Consider the following 20,077-nt stretch of genomic DNA (forward strand, 5'->3'; position numbering starts at 1 on the left):
CGGTTGTCATTTAAGTGGTAGTATTCCGATTTTTTTGAAAATTTTCAAGTTCTTTCGAAATGGTGGAGGGTATTTAAAGTTCGGCCTGGCCGAACTAAGCTGCGTTTTTACTTGTTTTCTTTTTTTTAAACCGGGTTTGTCGATGTAGTCTTTTCTGAAGGAGTTGGTCTCATGATGCACCCGGAGTGCCAGGTAGGTGTTTTTGTTTTAATCCGCATAATGTTCAATATCGACTTAGATTTTAAAATGTCCCTTATGTAACTCTAGTCTCAATGTTAACCCTCTGTTCCCAAAAGGATAAGCTACAATTTTTTTTTCTTGGCAACAAATTCAACAAAATAAAAATCCCAATTTGTTCCAACAACAAATTTGAGGACACATAGGGAATAACAGAAAAAATGCCGCAGATTCAGTTATTGTTTAAAATCTATTAAGGATAACATTTGGTAATGAGAAATTGGTAGCGATTTATCTACGACTCTAAGCAATATCAATTCACAAAGATTTTTTTCTACTCCTGCTGCCATTGTTTCTGACACATGACCTTTGTTTTTTAGCTTGTTTTAGCTTTCTATCAATTTTTCAATTGTTTTCAATTTGGCCCCTCTCTCACATCGAACTCATTAATTTATGACAAAGCACTTTTGAACACAGTTCGGTGCTACAGTTCCATAACAACGTTTCAAATAAATGCTCGTTAACCATCACACAGCCACTCACTTGGTAGGACTCATTTTTGTTTTCCTCCTTTTTTCCTTTTTCTCGTTTTTTTTTTGTTCTTTTACCATTAGACACAAATATCTTCAGAGCGTTACGCAAAACTGAGGAAACAAATGAAGAAAAGAAAAAAAATTAAACGTTAGTGCCACCAATCATTCGTGCAGTTCTGTAAATGACAGCTGCATCATCAGCATTACCTCGAAATGGAGAATCTTTGCTCATCCTTCATTGGTAGTTGGCCACAATGAGGGAAACGGGAAAAACTGGAGCATAAATGTTCGAAAGCTATTCGATTTTAAAGTTAACCATTGAAAACCTTCGTATTCATCTATGTCATCTCGAGCCATGACCAGCCAAAGGAGTGCTCTGAAGTGTAGAATGCATTGCAGTTTAAGTGAGGGTATTTTTTTTTCTTGTACTCTTCGAGAATGACATTTTGAGTATTCATGTTATTACAATACACACTCGCTCTCATCTCATGAAATATTTCTCGAACTCCTGGCGTTTCTTGATGTTAACAATCAATCGTGAAGGCAAAGGCAAAATATTGACATGTCATTTATCTACCATCGGCAATCATCATCGCCGCTTTAGTCTTTCTAACCATCTTGCCATACTTTGCCAAACGCATAAGTCAAATTTCTTTCAATTTTTCTATTCATTTATTTCAGTGATATTTTACGTTATTTTTCCTGACACTTGTTCTGCAACTGTCAGTCAAGTCGTTGGGGAAGCGTTCTGTTAATGTTGAGTAGTTATTTGAATAATAATGTTTGAAATATGAATGGTTAGAGATTTTTTTTATATTCCGCATTGAAATAAATCGGTTCCAGGAAAAGATAAGCAAAAAGACCCTAGTATCTACAGCAAAACATATCCAATAAATAATAAGAATCGAAATGATACCTAAATGTCATTCAAATTATGCACATTTTAATATTTTAATAAACACTAGAACTAGAATGAGAGCAGAAAAAATCGGACCAATTTTCCCGGTACCACCCTCACAAACGTACAAAGTATTTAACAACTCAAATGTCTCACACCAATTGAAGGGAGTTTCAGCTTGTTGGAATTTATTAAAGACCAGAATACCAGACATTTATTATACCCTGTCTGATAAGACTTCTGACTCGAAATATATTTTCAGATTGGTTGTCATTTTTTTGCTCAAAAAATTTCCAGAACATTTTCCTACATCGAATTACAGAACGTATCCCTCAATGGAATACCATATATGGTCTCTCTCATAATAGAAACCAATTTTTTTATACAGGGTGAAATAAAAAACTGCAACAAAGCCCAACGCCATAACCTTAACATTTTTTTTTAATTTTATTGAATGAAAGCAAAAAATGTCGGAAATAGCATTAAATTTTAGAATAAGTTTAGATTTGTGCCAATTGGTCACCTTTGGCACGAATTATGGCCTTTAAACGGCCAATGAAATCGTCAAACGCTGCCCGAATGTTGCTCTGCAGTATTTTGGCCCATTCCCGGCGAAGCGCTTGCTTGAGGTGATCGACGCTTTGGTATTTTTTAGTGCCAACCTTGTTTTTCAAAATACTTTAGACACAATTGTCCAAGGGATTGGTATTCGGAGATTTTGGTGGCCATTGTGCACTGGAAATGAAGCGAGGAACCTCATTTTGTAACCATTCTTGGGTAGCGCGTGCTGAGTGCAATTGTGCTGAGTCCTGTTTGAATATCCAAGGTATGCGGCCATAATGTTTGCGTGCCCAAGGCTTTAATATATTTGAGCGATAATATTCGGAATTTATTCTGATGCAACGGTCGATTAATACGAGGGGAGAGTGACCATCGGCTGTTATGGCGGCCCACACCCACACCATCACCGGCGCTTGAGTTCTGTTGGCCAACCGAAGGTGCACATTTTCAGCTGACTTCTTTGGCAAGTAAACACGATCATTTTGTTTGTTTACAATCTGCTGGACAACGAATATTTTCTCATCGAAGAAAACCAAATTCGACAGTTCATCACTTTCGGCCAAGTGAAACAACTCTTTAGCTCTTTTAAATCCATTTTCTTTCTGTTGCAGTTCTTGGACTTTTTGGAATTTCAATGGCTTTACCCCGTGCTCATTTTTCAATATTTGCCGAATGGAATATTGCGATATATTCAGCTCACAAACTATTTTTCGGGCACAGCGAAGAGGGTTTCGATCAAGTCGCTTCTTTACTTTTCGAACCATTTCTGCTGATGTTGTTTTCTTCCGTCCACTTCCTTGACGCGGGGTTCGCTGTCTGTATCACGGTAACGAGCGATAATACGAGACACAAAAGATTTATTCACATTTAAATGCTGGAGTGCTCTAACGATAGCCACTTGTGGTTTTCCAGCCAAATATAAAGAAATTACACTATCACACTTGAATTCCATCACGAATAACTTTTTTTCTTGAAAATTCTCACCAAAATGCTTTTGTACGCTTGTAAACAATATAATGAGCTGTCACAGCTGTCGGACGAATGGCTTAGAAATGACAGCAGTCGGAAGTTGGTTGCAGTTCTTTCATCTCACCGTGTACATGTGAACATTTTGATTAAAATATACTAATTAATTATGTCCTCCGCGCCATATCAAAGTCAAATATTAAAGATTGTCCCAAATATTTTTAAAAATATCTTAATACTCATACGTTTACAATGCATTGTCTAATATTTTCAGTTATAAAAGAAAGTGACCTAATTTCCAAATACGCCCTACGCTGACAGGTACAACATAAATGAATTAAAACTCGTTTGGTTAAAATGTTTACACATTTGGAAATTGTTTTCTTTTTCTATTAATTCTCATAGTACCACAAGCTACCATGAATGTGCATTTTAAGAGCACTATGCGTCCCTTAGAGGAAGGGTAAGAACATAGAATCTAATTGTATTTTTTTTTTTTTTGAGCTAGACACACTCTCGGAAAATATTTATTTAGCAAAATTAATTTTAATATATTAATATATATGTATATATATAAATATATATATATATATATATATATATATATATATATATATATATATATATATATTTATATATATATATATATATATATATATATATATATATGTATATATATATATATACATATTTGAATTAAATAAATTGAAAAAAAAAAAAAAAAAAAAAATATATATATATATATATATATATATATATATATATATATATATATATATATATATATATATATATATATATATATATATATATATATATATATATATATATATATATATATATTTTTTTTTTTTTTAAAGATTTAAATTCTTTATCAAACATTTACTAGGTTGAAATAGTTATTTTATTTTAATATAGATTGGTACGTATTTGTACGCATTTATTTAGACAAAATGAAATGTTGGTGGGAACGTTCTTTTCTAGTTTTAAAGAAAGAACCATATTTATTTCTATAGAACGAGGGTGATGTGTTAGGGACAGTTTCGCAGTTACTTTTACATGTGATCCATACACACTTGCCATAAGTGATCATTTTTAAAAGTTGACATAATAATTTTTCATATTTTTCCTTAGTTTCATGTGCTATCTTATCATTTTTTTTTTTTGGATTCGACTCATAATAACCATAGGTTTTTTTTATCCTTTCAGAATACAAACATGTGCGCATCTTCAATTAGCAAAGGTAAGTTTGTATACGTTTACCTTCCATTCGGGTAAATAGGCACTGATTTGAAAATTTAAATTGGGAGTATTTGAAAATTTCGCAAGTCGGCAATTGTAGGCAGTAGAATATACCGTTATAGTTTTTAGATGAACAAAAGAGTGGTAATCTTCTTAGACAACAAAATGTCCATTTTTGCAATTTACCTTTTAATGAGAGTTATGAGGAGAGATACCAGAAACAGTGAAACGATGCACCCCATGTTCATACTGACATATAAATTTTGATGTGCCAAAAATTAGGGTAATGAATAATTGAGTATACCTCAATCTACAAATGTGATATTAAATTTGTTATATCGTCATTTTTATACCCTCCACCATGGGTAGGAGGGTATATTAACTTTGTCATTCCGTTTGTAACACCTCTAAATATTCGTCGTAGACCCCATAAAGTATATATATTCATAATCAGCATAAAATTCTAAGACGATTTAGCGATGTCCGTCTGTCTGTCTGTCTGTCTGTCTGTCTGTCTGTCCGTCTGTCTTTTGAAATCACGATAGAGCCCACATTATTTGACGTAGACCTTTGAAATTTGGCACAAGTGTGTGTATTGTCCCTAGGATGGTTGGTATTGAAAATGAGATATATCGGTCCACGTTCTGGTATAGTCCCCATATAACGGTACCTCCCGATATTCGGTATTTTGATGATTTATGCCACATTTTTTCACGGATTTATCTGAAAATTGGTATTTGTAGGTCATGACGGGTCCCTGAGCGTGTGGCAAAACATTGCATGTATAGGTCCACGTTTCGGTATAGCCCCCATATAACGGTACCTACCGATATTCGGTATTTTGATGATTTATGCCACATTTTTTCACGGATTTGTCTGAAAATTGGTATTTGTAGGTCACAACGGGTCCCTGAGCGTGTGGCAAAACATTGCATGTATAGGTCCACGTTCTGGTATAGTCCCCATATAACGGTACCTCCCGATATTCGGTATTTTGATGATTTATGCCACATTTTTTCACTGATTGGTGTAAAAGTTGGTATTTGTGGGTCATAATGGGTCCTAGTTCGTGTGGCGAAACATTGTAATTATAGGTGCACGTGTTGGTGTAGCCCCTATATAACGGTACCTCCCGATATTCGGCATTTTAATGTTTTTTGCCACATTTCTTCTAATGTTCTTTTACCCTAGGGTGGAGGGTATTAAAAGTTTGGCCCGGCCGAACTTAATGTTTTTTTACTTGTTTTTGGCTACAGAGGGCACATATCATTTGTTACGATCAAAATGTGGCTCATCGGAATTTCTAAAGAAACTGTTTGAGGACTTTGGTGGATTTAGGCTATGTCGATCTGTCCCCTGGTCTGTTGCTCCTGATGGGTGTGCCGATGTGGTCTAAACTTGATCCGCTGTTTCTAAAACGTTCCTAAAAAAATTACAAATTTTGTCAAAAATGCACATACAATGAAAGAAAACGGAGTTAGAAGAGTTAAGAAATTTCCAATCACAATGAGATATGAATAATAAGATAGCTTAATACGCTTTAAAATATTATTCTTCAATATTGTTGTGCTCCATTTTACACCTACATATAATCCAATGGTCATCAAAAATTCTGGAATACTTCCCTATCCTTAACTCTCTTCTCAGACGTGTCGATTGGCTTCAAGGTGGTCAGGGTATTATGTCTTTGTGCATTTGTTTGTAACAGGCAAAAGGAAACGAGATAGACGCATAGTTCCTGATGATCTGCATAGAATCACATTCTGAGTCAATTTATGCATATCCGTCTGTCCGTCTGTCCATGTATTTTTGTAAACAAAGTACAGTTCGCATTTATTGCCCTATCCAGATGAAATTTTGCACAAATCATTTGTTTGGCCCAAGGACGAACCCCATTGAAATTGGAGATAATCGGTCAAAATTTAGATATAGCTCCCATATATATCTTCGTCCGATTTGCCTTTTATTGTGCACTAAACGTGAAATATCAGTCCGAATAGTATGGAATTTTTCACGTACGATCAGATAAGTATGCCAAATTTGATCGAAATCGGTTCAGATATAGCTATAGCTCCCATATATATTGTTCATTCGATTTTTCTCGTCCGCAGTCGTAATATGAACTATGTAACAACAATAATTGGGAAAATATATCAAATACAGCTCAAAAATACATTTGCTAAATTTTATCGAGATCGGTTCAGATTTGGATATAGCTCCCATATATTACGTCGTCCGATTTACCTTTGATTGTGTACCAAACGTCTAATATTTGCCCATATGGGATGAAATTTGGCACTTACGACGGAATTGAGTCTAGAAGCCAGTATGTCAAATTTGGTGAAGATCGGTTCAGACATAGCTATAGCTCCCATATATACTGTTCATCCGATTTGTTATATTTGTTACCCACAGCCGTAATGTGCACTCCGTAACAACGATATTCAGGGAAATATATCAAATACAGCTCAGAAATATCTTTGCCAAATTTTATCGAGATCGGTTTGGATATAGCTCCTATATATATTTTTATCCGATTTCAAATTAATTGTGCACCAAATGGGCAATACAAGTCCGAATTTAAAAGATACAAATGCTTCGGCATATTTAGTCCTTTGAACTTTAAATTATAATTATAATCATAGCGTGTATGATTGAATTCTCCCATAAAAACTTTTAATTGATATGCAGAGCTCTACTAAATAAGCAAAGTGGTGTATGGTATCATAAAGTCGGCCCCGCCCGACTTTAAGATTTTCTTTACTGTTTTTTTTTTGTTTTTGAGTCATTTGAACCGCTAAATATTTTTCGATTATCTCCAAAAGCACGAGGCCCCTCTATACAAAACCCCTCAGTATAAAAAACCAGAAGTTCGCCTTTTGTGTATTTCGGATATCGCCTGTAATTAATGCTGGTATTTTTTCACACAAAAGTTATGGTGCATTCTACCTGGTGTCCTAAACTCTAACTTTATGCGAGATTCCGTGTCCTTTGGTTTCTATTTGTGATCTTTATAACGGCTGCAAAATCAGAAACATTTTTAGTTGTTGGTCCATTTCGACCCCTAAATATGTATTGCGGCCAAAAGCAATAGGTATAGCTCTTTGGAGTCTAACCCTACCCTTATGAAAATTTTCGTGAGGATCGGACGATAATTGCAATCTGTATATAATATCCCCAACCTGTGTTGTAATGTGAAAAAAATATTACAAAATGTACACTTTAATATTTTAGGTCAAATTGAAAAAATCGCATGTGATAAAATATATGAAAAAAAAAAATTAGGAAATATTACAAAATCTATTTTAACATCATTATTGGCATCTTTTTTTTTGCGATTTTTTTAGATTTTATACTTTTATGCCAAGAGGGCATTCTAAATTGACAAAATTTTTGAAAATCGATCCAGCCAATATTTCTCAGTTTAGATTAGATTTAATTTAATTATAAAATGTGTCCAATCCTTGTGGTATATCCTTAAATAGGAATACATGAATAAATGGTCAAATGCTGAGAGTTAGTTTTAAAATTTCGACACCTCGTTATATGGGGGCAATTCGAACTATCGTGCCAAATTTCAAAGCTCTACGACAAATTATGTTGTGGCAAACGATAAAATTTAAAAATTAAACATACACACAAATTTCTAGATTTTTAAGATAAATTTGAACTTAATTAGCAAAGACACAAACCGAACATTTTGCACAGTGATTAAAGAGGTCATAAACCGATCTACAAAAAAAAAAAAAAAAAAAAATACTGAAAATAAAATAATATGATGACAAAATTATTAAAAATATTGCACTTATTATGCAACAAGTTGTTTTCATTAATTTCATACTTTTCCCAATTTTTAGATAAAAACCAGTAAAGAAAGTCTTAAAGTCGGGCGGGGCCGACTTTATGATACCCTACACCACTTTGCTAGAGTAAAGATAAAAGTTTTTATGGGAGAATTCAATCATACACGCTATGATTATAATTATTATTTAAAGTTCAAAGGACTAAATATGCCGAAGTAATTTTATCTTTTAAATTCGGACTTGTATTGACCATTTGGTGCAAAATTAATTTGAAATCAGATAAAGATATATATGGGAGCTATATCCAAAACTGCACCGAACTCGATAAAATTTGGCAAAGATATTTCTGAGCTGTATTTGATATATTTCCCTGAATATCGTTGTTACGGAGTGCATATAACGGTTGTGGGTAACAAATATAACTAATCGGATGAACAATATATATGGGAGCTACAGCTATATCTGAACCGATCTTCATCAAATTTGACATACTAGCTTCTAGACTCAATTCGGTCGTAAGTGCCAAATTCCATCCCATTTGGACAAATATTAGATGTTTGGTGCCAAATAAAAGGCACATCGGACGAAGTTATATATGGAAGCTATATCCAAATCTGAACCGATCTCGATAAAATTTAGCTAATGTAGTTCCGAGCTGTATTTGATATATTTCCCTAAATATTGTTGTTGCAGAGTGCATATTACGGCGGCGGTGGACAAAAATAACAAATCGGATGAACAATATATATGGGAGCTATAGCTTTATATGAACCGATTTCGATAAAATTTGGCATACTTATTTGATTGTATGTGCAAAATTCCATACAATTCGGACTGATATTACACGTTTGGTGCACAATAAAAGGCAAATCGGACGAAGATATATATGGGAGCTATATCTAAATTTTGACCGATTATCTCCAATTTCAATAGGGTTCGTCCTTGTGAAAATTTTCATTTGGATCGGGCAATTAATGCGACCTGTACTTTGTTTACAAAAATACATGGACAGACGGACAGACGGACATGCATAAATCGACTCAGAATGTGATTCTATGCAGATTATCAAAAGGAACTATGGGTCTATCTCGTTTCCTTTTGCCTGTTACAAACAAATGCAAAAATACATAATACCCTGACTACCTTGTGGTGTAGGGTATAAATAGTAGGATTTTCGTTGAAAAATATGATCCAAATTGTGCAATCTTTCAATGCCACGGCAAAACTGGTTAATATCTGCAATGTAAGTTTCTTCCAATAATTGAGTGCAAATATTTTGTTTTTATTTTTCAAAACAATAAATGCATACAAAAAAAAATTGCAAAAGTTGAGTATGCTTAGAAAAAATTGTAATCAGCTGGTAGCTCTACCTTATCATTTTATTTTACCATGGTTCGATATATCATATTCATCTTGCTTTGGCACAAATATTTACGCCGAACGACTTTCCTTCAACTTTCCCACGTAACTTAATTTCCATACCACTGCGATTCATCTGCTATCTGCTGGCATACATTGACCGAACGCCACACAATGTTAAACACTTGAGAATTGTTTGGTCTTGCAGAAATGCTTAACCGCACGCAATCTTTATGCATTTACATGCACAACAAATTGTTGTTTACCTTACACTACAACAACAACATCTCGGTACCACAGCAACAACAATGCTGGCCTTCCCGTAATTCTGCCAACAAGAAGAGAAGAAAAGGAATTCCAAAAAAAGCGTGAAATCTACAAAAAGGTGACAAAACAGAAAAAGATCTCCTCCCCAGTTTTCCCCATTGGAGAAAGGTATTGCAGCAGCTATCATATGCTGCTGGCCCTGCTAAAATGTAAGAAGCCAAGGGAGTGCGAAGCTACCAACATTGTTGTTTAACCATTTGTGATAGCCTTTCATTTCTGGCACTATTTCTTGTTGTTGTTGCTGGTGCTGCTGCTTTCCTACAAATGTTGTGTTGTTGGTATTCTGTTCATTTGGTGTTGGAAAACGCCTGGTGGCTGGGGCGCAAAACGTATAACAACAGATTTTCTTTGTTACATTGTTTTGAGCCTGTGGCTTACATTCCGTTTACCCAGCATCACCACCACCACCACCATTTGGTGGTTTTGCCTGCCAGTGTCCCTGGCAAATAAAAGAACACAAATTCTTAGGGCGAGCTGCAAACAAAAAAAGAAGAAAAAACGAGAAAAAATGGCCAACTCCTGTGGCAAAAATAATGTGCAACGCTTAAGAAAGCTTTTTAATAAATTGAAATGAAATTAAACAAATTTGTAAGCCAGCCAAGTGTAAAAATACTCTCTTAGAGAACTTCGAGTAAAAAGAAGAAAAAGAAAAAAAAAACTTGGATTCTTTTATTTTTTTCGGTTGGGTTTCATGTCTTTCGAGAGTTTACTGGTTGGAGGCTGACAATATTCTACTTTCAGGGGCTTTCATTTTCTTCTCATTGTTTTCTGGTGTGATATTTCATTAACCCAGTTTTGCTTTCGTGCTATTTTGCCAGTGGTCTTGGGGAAAGACATCGTGTTATGTTTGCTTCTTTGCCATAAATTTGAAAATTAAATTTTTTTGTTGTTGTTGGGAAGGATCCTAGGTAAAATGCGATTTTAATGAAGGCCTGAGGACAATTTCGATCGGAAAAATGGAAATGATTGGTTTGTAATTCTTTAATTCGAAATCTGGTTGTTCTGGTGAATGTCTCATAAAACGAAGGTGTATTAACTGCATTTTGGCACTAACTACACACAGAGCCTCTAATTTGAACATGAACGCATCATAGGGAGTAAGTACTTACCAAACTACCACCAAAAGCCCACAAATAAGAATAGCAAAAGTTGTACTATTTTTAGAACACTAATGAAGCGGTTGAATTAGTAATCTTGAGATTGACAGTCGCGCACATTCAGCCATACAATGGAGGGTATATAACTTTGTCTTTGCCTCCGTAACTCCTCGAAATACTCATGTCAGACCTAACAAAGTATATGTATATTCTTGATCAGAAATTTTGCACACATGTGTGTTTTACCAGTGCGAAGTTTAAGTGGGTCATGTCGGTCCACGTTTTCGTACCTCTCAATATTTGGTATTTTTATAATTTTGTATTGGAAAATCTTAATGGGTACTACAACCTATGACAAAAAAGTATAAATGCAGGTCCAAATTTTGGTATAAACCCCATATAAAAGGGCCTTCATATATTCGGCATTTTTATGCTTTTAATCACACTTTTCACTGGAATTTTTTCAAATTTGGTGTTTGGTACCACCTTCTGTGATTGAAAATTGCCTATTCAGGTCCACATTTTCGTATAGCTCAAATATAACTGTACCTCCCTATTTTTGGTAGCCACAATTTCTAACGGAAAACCTTAAAATTCGGTATTTAGAGTTCATAATATCCACGGCCACGTTTTCCTATGGCCCCCATACAAAGGTACTTCCCAATATTTGGTATTTTTGCGATTTTAGCCAGATTTTCTAACGGAATTACTAAAAAATCAGCATATGTATTCCAATTTCTGTGTATGTCAACGTTCCTCTATGGTCAGCTCCTATTCTACTGATATTCGAGATGTTAGTAGCCAACTTTTTTTTTAACAGAATTTTTTGGATTGGATGTTTCTAATATCAGAAGGGACGCATACCACCGAATACTGGAATTTCGGCATTTAGAGACATATTTTTACATTAGCTACTTTATAAATTGTTGGTTTAGGTCCGGCCAATTTTCCAAGGGTTTTTTTATATCATGCAAGTTTCTTTTAAATGGTGGAGGGCTTTAAAAGTTCGGCCTTGACGAACTTAGCTCCTTTTTCGTAATAAGAACTCTCGTTCCGAAACCGTCACACGCTGTCCGAATGTTGTCCTGCGGTTATTTTTGGCCCATTCCCGGCTTGAGGTGATCGACACTTTGGCATCGTTTAGTGCCAACCATTTCCCATTTCCTTTCCTAAATACTCCAGACACAATAGTCCAACGGATTGGTATCCGGAGATTTTGATGGTCATTGTGCTCTGGAAATGAAGCGAGGAACCTCATTTAGTAACCATTCTTGGGTGGCGCGTGCTGAGCGATGGTGCTAAGTTCGACCATTGGCTGTTATGGCGGCCCACACCATCACCATGGCCGGCGCTTGAGTTCTGGTGGGCAACCGAATGTGCACATTTTCACCTGACCTCTTTGGCAAGTAAACACGATCATTTTTGTTGTTTACAAACGAATGTTCTCTCATCGGAGAAACCCAAATTCGGCAGTTCACTACTTTCGTCCGTTTGTAACTCCTCGAAATACTCATGTCAGTCCCATCAGACCCATTCTAAGTCGATTTAGCGATGTCCGTCTGTCTGCCCGTTCGTCTGTTTGTCTGCTGTAATTACGCTAAGACAGAAATTTGTTTATGCAAGTCCATGTCTTCGTATAGCCCCCATATAACGGTACCTCCCGATATTCGGTATTTTGATGATTTTACCGACATTATTAACAGCTGAAATCATTAAAATACCGAATATAGGGAGGTACCGTTATATTATAATATATATATATATATATATATATATATATATATATATATATATATATATATATATATATATATATATATATATATATATATATATATATATATATATATATATATATATATATATATATATTATAATATAACGGTACCTCCCTATATTCGGTATTTTAATAATTTCAGCGTCATTATTCACCATTAATTTCAAGTTTCGAATTTGAATTACCATGGCTTATGACAAACAATGCCTATGTAGGTCCACGTCGTATAGACACCAATATAACGGCTATATTTGGTATTTTTAAAATTTTAACAGAATTTTTTAAGAATTTTATTTTTTGAGAATTTCCAAATTCGTTCCAAATGGTGGAGGGTATTCAAAGTTCGGCCTGGCCGAACTTACTGCTTTTTAACTTGTTCAATATTTGCCGAATGGAATATTGCGATATGTTCAGCTCACGAGCCATTTTTCGGCCACTCCGAAGAGGGCTTCGATCAACTCGTTTCTTTACTTTTCGAACCAGTTCTGCTTATGTTGATGTATTCTCCGTCCACTTCCTTGACGTCGGGCTACGCTACCAGTATTACGGTAACGAGCGATGGTACGAGACACAAAAGATTTATTTAGATTTAAATGCTGGAGTGCTCTAACGATAGCCACTTGTGGTTTTCCAGCCAAATATAAAGAAATCACACTATCACGTTTGAATTCCATCAAGAATACCTTTTTTTCTGGATAATTCTTACCAAAATGCTTTTGTACGCTTATAAACAATATAATGAGCTGTCACTGGAATAATGTTAACAGCTGTCGGATGAGTGGCTTAGAAATGGAAGCAGTCTGAAGTTGGCTGCAGTTTTTTCATCTCACCCTGTATATTAATACCTCTCTATTTTTTAATGTGATTTATTAAAATCTAGTATTCGTAAAAGGTGGTTTCAACTCCTCTGGCATAAATTGTATATGTAGGTCCACTTTTTCGTATACCCTCCATACGACGGTTTTACTCGATGTTCGGACTTTTGAGATATTTAACCTATTTCGTTCCGAGATTTAATTTTTGTTTTTGAAAAACATACTTTTTTGGGGTAATTTGGGGCAACTGAAGTAAAAAATTTACTCAGAAAAATTTTCATATTTTTTTCCAGAAATCAGTGTTCGGAATTTCGAACAGTCTAGTCTGATTTTTAAAATTAATATAAAAAGTATCCAAAAATATGGGTTTCAGAAATACCTCTGGGGTATTTTTAGAGGGGGGGGGGGGGGGAGTATTTTTAAGTGGGATTTTTTTAATCTCTGATAGATGACTCTTACCGCCGACATCAAAAGTTATTTAAAATTTTACCCTTTTCATACATAAATATATTTTTGAAAAAGAGAGTTTTTACTGTTCGAAAAATCCATATTTCATAATCTTTTCAAACAGAAGGCTCATTCCGACAATCAAATTTGAAACGATTTCGCTGGAAAACAATCAAACCACTATATGGTGGCTAAATGAAAACTTATTGTGATATTCTCTAAATTATCCCATTAAATTTCACACATAACTTGAGCCGTTTAGGTTGGCTCTTTTAAAAATTAGAGTTCCTATTTCAGACAAAGATGTGTAAACCGTCCAAGAATTTTTGCTGCTTAATAATCCAGAATGATTATTTCGATGAGTTACAATCCTCCATACAATGGAGGAGGATTCACATTTTGGTGCCTATTGAAAGTCCTATGTACTCAAAATTCAAAGGATTCTGAAGCCAATCAACATGTGTATAATTTGATTTCTTCCACGATAGAAAGTATTACAAATTTGGTCGGAGGAGAATTTAAAACCGCGTCTTCAAGTTGTTGCTTTCTAATTCTCTGTAAAGTATTCTTTGCAGCGATTCGAAATGTATTCCTTATAAAATCAAAGACCCTTGCAGATATTACGTTTTGTACCCTCCACCATAGTATAGAGGGTATATTAAGTTTGTCATTTCGTTTGTAACACTTCGAAATACACATTTTGGACCCCACATAGTATATATATTCTTGATCAGCATAAAATTCTATGTCGATTTAGCGATGTCCGTCCGTCTGTGGAAATCACTCTAGCTTCCCAACGAAGATTGATAAAATTTTGCTCAAATGTATGTTATATCTGCAGGACTTCTTCGTATAGCCCCCATATATACAAAGGTACTTCCTGTACCTCCCGATATTCGGTATTTTTATTTTATTATTGTAATGGCTTATGACAAATGTTACCTACGCAGGTTCATGTAATACCTACATTCGGTATTTTTAAGATTTTAACGGAAGTATTAACGGATTTTATTGTTTTTGAGAATTGCCAAATTCGTTCCAAATGGTGGAGGGTATTCAGCTTTTTTACTCGCTACGAATAGTTTTACATTCGAATTTTCTGTTATACACGTTCCTATTCTACACGGAATCACTTAGTTTCCTATCATGAAAGTGATTTTGCTTCTTTATAATTGCTCTTGCATAGACATTTTAAAAGTTAATATTTATTTTACATTAACTCTTACGAATTATTAATAAAACTGACCTTTCTTCGCACACAATATCCGAGGTCTAGCCAAATATTACATTCCAAGGTCATCCAGAAATTTATTACAAAGCAATATTAGATATATTAATAAAGAAAGAACTGCACGTAATAAAGGTGTCTGCGGCTTTTAGACTAATGAAGCGGCTTTCTTGGAATATCTTTTTCATCATCTCCGGCATCATTCACAAAAATCTCCATCAATTCAATTCATCTCCCATCAGATAATTAATTTCCATTAATTTACGCCTCTTGTTTCGTAATCTTTGGTCTTTGCTAATAAAACAAAAACCTAAATTTCAATTTGCAAAATTTACAATGTTTAGTTGTTGCTGTTGTTGCGGGGCCCCTGCTTACCCCGCAGATTTGAGTTGAGTTTTCATCTGCCGGTTTGGATTATATCCCACAAAGCACTTGAAAAAATAATGAATTGTAAAAGGGAGTAATTAACAAAATTGTTTTATAACCACAACAGCAGCAACAACAACGACAACGACAACCTTCACCCATTGAAATGAAGGGATTCCATTTTCTCTGCTGATGTTGCCGGTGCTGTTGTTGCTGCTGCTTCTGAAGAGCTTCCACTTAAAATACTTTTACAATTACACAAAAATACTTTATTAATGAGCCACATAGAGTCGGGATGGACACCCAGTGCTACAAGTCTATGGAGTCGGATAAATGAGTAATGATAATGTTGTTGCGGTAAAAATGTGGTTGATCATCGGGGCAATGCTCCGCTATCTATGAGGAATAAAAAAATGCTGCAATAAATTACATTTATTAAATTTTTTTTTCTATTTTTAGACTTGAAAGGATATTGGATTTTTATTAAACATAATCATTTAGATAAACAATAAAAGAAATGTCCGTCAGATCATAAGATTTAGAAGATTTTCCAAAAGAATTTTAGTTTTATGTAATTCTTTTGTTCCTCTTCTATTGAGCTTACGATCTCGTCACTTGGGTAAAAAAATGTTTTTTGTCATAGAAGTTATTTTTTAAAATAACTTCTGGGGAGAATATCCCAGACAAGAAACAAGGGAACTGATGAGGATTGGTGGCTCTTTCCGAAACCTAGGTATTCCCTGCCTTACCCCCTGGTAAACATTACCATCGTTCTCCACTCATAAACAAACGTTGTTTTTATAAAAATAACAATAATGGGATTTTGCCTGACGATTTTGCAACAACAAAATACTATGGTATCCCAAACAAGCAAGCCAAATACTGTTCTATTTTTATATAACCTTTGAGGAGAGCGGAATACAAATAGTCAGTCTTGGAACACAACTGGTGCTTTATGGATATATTTTCAATTTTTAACCTAACAAGGATATTTCCTTCCACTTAGGTGTAATTTTGGATTTTTTATTATAATTTTGCTCCTACACAGAAAAAAATCTCATTAGCAAATAATGAGTTCATTAAGTCATGTCATAACAAGTACAGGGTGAGATTAAAAACCTGCAACCAACATCAGACTGCTGTCACTTCTAAGCCACTCATCCGACAGCTGTTAAAATTATTACAGTGACAGCTTATTATATTGTTTACAAGCCAAATACAAAAGCATTTTGGTGAGAATTTTCCAGAAAAAAAGTTATTCGTGATGGAATTCAAGCGTGATAGTGTGATTTCTTTAAATTTGGCTGAAAACCACAAGTGGCTATCGTAAGGGCACTCCAGCATTTAAATGTGAATAAATCGTTGGTGTCTCGTACCATCGCTCATTACCATGATACTGGTACTGGTAGAGTAGCCCGACGCCAAGGAAGTAGACGGAAGAAAACCGCAATATCAGCAGAAATGGTTCGAAATGTAAAGAAGCGCCTTGATCGAAACCCGAGTCGCAGTGGCCGAAAAATGACTCGTGAGCTGAACATATCGCAATATTCCATTCGGCAATTATTGAAAAATGACCTCGGGGTAAAGCCATTGAAAATCCAAAAAGTGCAAAAACTTACACCGCAACATAAAGAAAATAGACTTAAAAGAGCTAAAGAGTTGCTTCGCTTGGCCGAAAGTGGTGAACTTCCGAATTTGGTTTTTGTCCGCTTCGATGAGAAAACATTCGTTGTCCAGCAGTTTGTAAACAAACAAAATGATCGTGTTTACTTGCCAAGAGATCAGCTGAAAATGTGCACCTTCGGTTGGCCACCAGAACTCAAGCACCGGCCAAGGTGATGGTGTGGGCCGCCATAACAGCCGATGGTCGCTCTCCGTTCGTATTAATCGACCGTGGCATCAGAATAAATGCCGAGAATTATTGCGAAAATAATCTGTAGGGACATTTCTGGACATTCCAACATGACTCAGCACCATCGCATTCAGCACGCGCCACTCAAGAATGGTTACAAAATGAGCTTCCTTGCTTCATTTCCAGCGCACAATGGCCAGCAAAATCTCCGGACACCAATCCGTTGGACAATGGTGTCTGGAGTATTGTGGAAAGCAAGCTTGGCACTAAAAATACCAATATCACCTCATGTAAGCGCTTTACCGGGAATGGGCCAAAATACCGCAGAGCAACATTCGGGCAGCGTGTGACGGTTTCATTGGTCATTTGAAGGCCATAATTCGTGCCAAAGCTGACCAATTCGAACCAATCTAAACTTCTTCTGAAATTTGATGCTATTTCCGTTATTTTTTGCTTTCATTCAATAACATTAAAAAAATGTATAAATGATGGCGCTTGACTTTGTTACAGTTTTTTTTTTAACTCGCTCTTTAGTATTTGATACGGCCAAAACGTGCATGATGGAAGTACCGGTTTTGGACACTAGGACTTTTTGGACCAAATCCGTTTATGAGTATATGGAGTCGATCTAGTGGCTGGCTGGGGAATATCCGCTTGGCTCAAACTTGGTACATCGTGATATTCCTAAACATACAACATGTTCGGAGATGGGCAATATCGTTACTTTTCTTCGTGTGCCACCTCCGCCGCGAAAAGTCGAAATTGCCACAGAAATTTTACTTAAAAACAAAAAGGGACCATTTATTTTTCTGCAAACTTTGCAATTACTGACATTTTTATCAGTTTTATGTCTAGCGCGAAAATGGATAATATCGCCTCCAAACCAAGCAAGTAAGTCCCTCATAAAGGGTCGACATTTTGAATAATTATAACTCTTATGAAATGTGAAATACGAGTACGATTGTCTTTAAATTTCGCACATCAAAATATTTCTATTAACACAAGATCTGTTGTAAATATGGGAAAGCGAAATAAGCATCCAATTATCTTCAAATTTTACACATTCCAATATTTTTACATATGCAAGATCTCCTACACAGAGTCATAATTTTCATTACTTATATCTCTCATAACGGGCAAAATAAGTTAGCTATTTTTTTAAATTGTGTATATTTATCTTAAACAGAGATTTGATGAAAAATAGGGCTAAAGTCATCAAAGTGCTAGGAGGTTCTGCTATATATCAAAACCATGTAATTTGCTTATTGAGAGACTCACCATGCGTTAAATATATGGGTTTCTAAAGTCATGCTCCGCGAGATAGCCATGTACCGAATAGAGTGATGATTTGTCGTTTTTTTCCAATATGTTGGATTTATTACACCTTGAAGACTACAAATGTTATTATATTTCGAATCCTACATCGCTGTGACCACAAAGTTTTCTTTTTTAATTCCAATTACTTCGGTTATTGACCCTGTACTTTGAAGTGTTTTTCTTTATTTTTTATTTCATGGTAAAATATGACTTTTTCACAGTTATTTCAAATATTTGTTTAAAGTCTCCAGCAAACCAACAAAAAACCCTACAACATAACAACCATACAAAGTTTGAATTAAGTTTCGTGGTCATATTGACCATTTCTCAGTTGTTATCCATTTTTTGTTATTTTCCCGTAGCTAAACTGCCAAAGTGTTCCGTTTTTTTTTTTCTCTACACACAGAAACGTTTCAGCCAAAAATTTGTTTTCCTCTTTGGGTTTTATTGCTGCATGCATTTGTATTGTGAAAGCAGCTACAAAACGCTTACATATTTGTTGTCCCGGCAATTTCCCAAATACCCCCAAGTCTGGTTGTAAATTCTATTAAAAAACATACTCAATTATGTGCCAACATGTAAAACCATGTTTTGTCGCCAAAAAAACTATATCCGTTTCCCTACCCTCAAACGATACTCATTCTGTGCACATAAACACAACCAAATATGTATGGGTATGTGTGTACATAGCATGGCTTACCTTGTTCACTTGTTTTCCCGGACACTGAGGGCATTTAACAAAAATTCTGTTTTTGCTATATTTTTTCTGTCGCTCAGTACCTACCTATTTTCATATTTCTTCAAATGTCGAGTGTCTCTGCCATTAAACTGCATGACATTGGGTCGAGGTAGCGGCGACATCGACGACGTTGCCTCGTTTTGCCCAGCAGTCAGGCAACATTTAGTAGCGATATTTTTGTTATTTTATTGAGAAAAATATGGAGGGAATCCCGTTTGGAATGCACTGCTGGACAATGTCATAAACACACTTTGACTTATACGCCTGTCGGAATGAACGAAACGAGCGAAAGAGCGAACGAACCAGCGAGTGAAGGAATCCAGGGGAAACTATAAAAAATATATAAAAAGCTAATGTCGTTTCTCATAATTAAAAGCCGTACTTGCAATTTTTCAATAACAACCATAAATCAAGCATATGGATGCCCGGGGAGTAGCTATAAATCACCATATACACGTCTACAGTCACACAGTGGAAAGGAATATATGGAGTAATAATGCAAGTAAAGGGATGTGTGTGTTTGTGTGAGTTTTTAATGTTCGATGGATGGTTGGAAAATGTGAGATCAGCAAT

Source organism: Musca domestica, unplaced genomic scaffold (assembly GCF_030504385.1).
Source record: "Musca domestica strain aabys unplaced genomic scaffold, Musca_domestica.polishedcontigs.V.1.1 18, whole genome shotgun sequence".
NCBI classification, from domain to species: Eukaryota; Metazoa; Arthropoda; class Insecta; order Diptera; family Muscidae; genus Musca; species Musca domestica.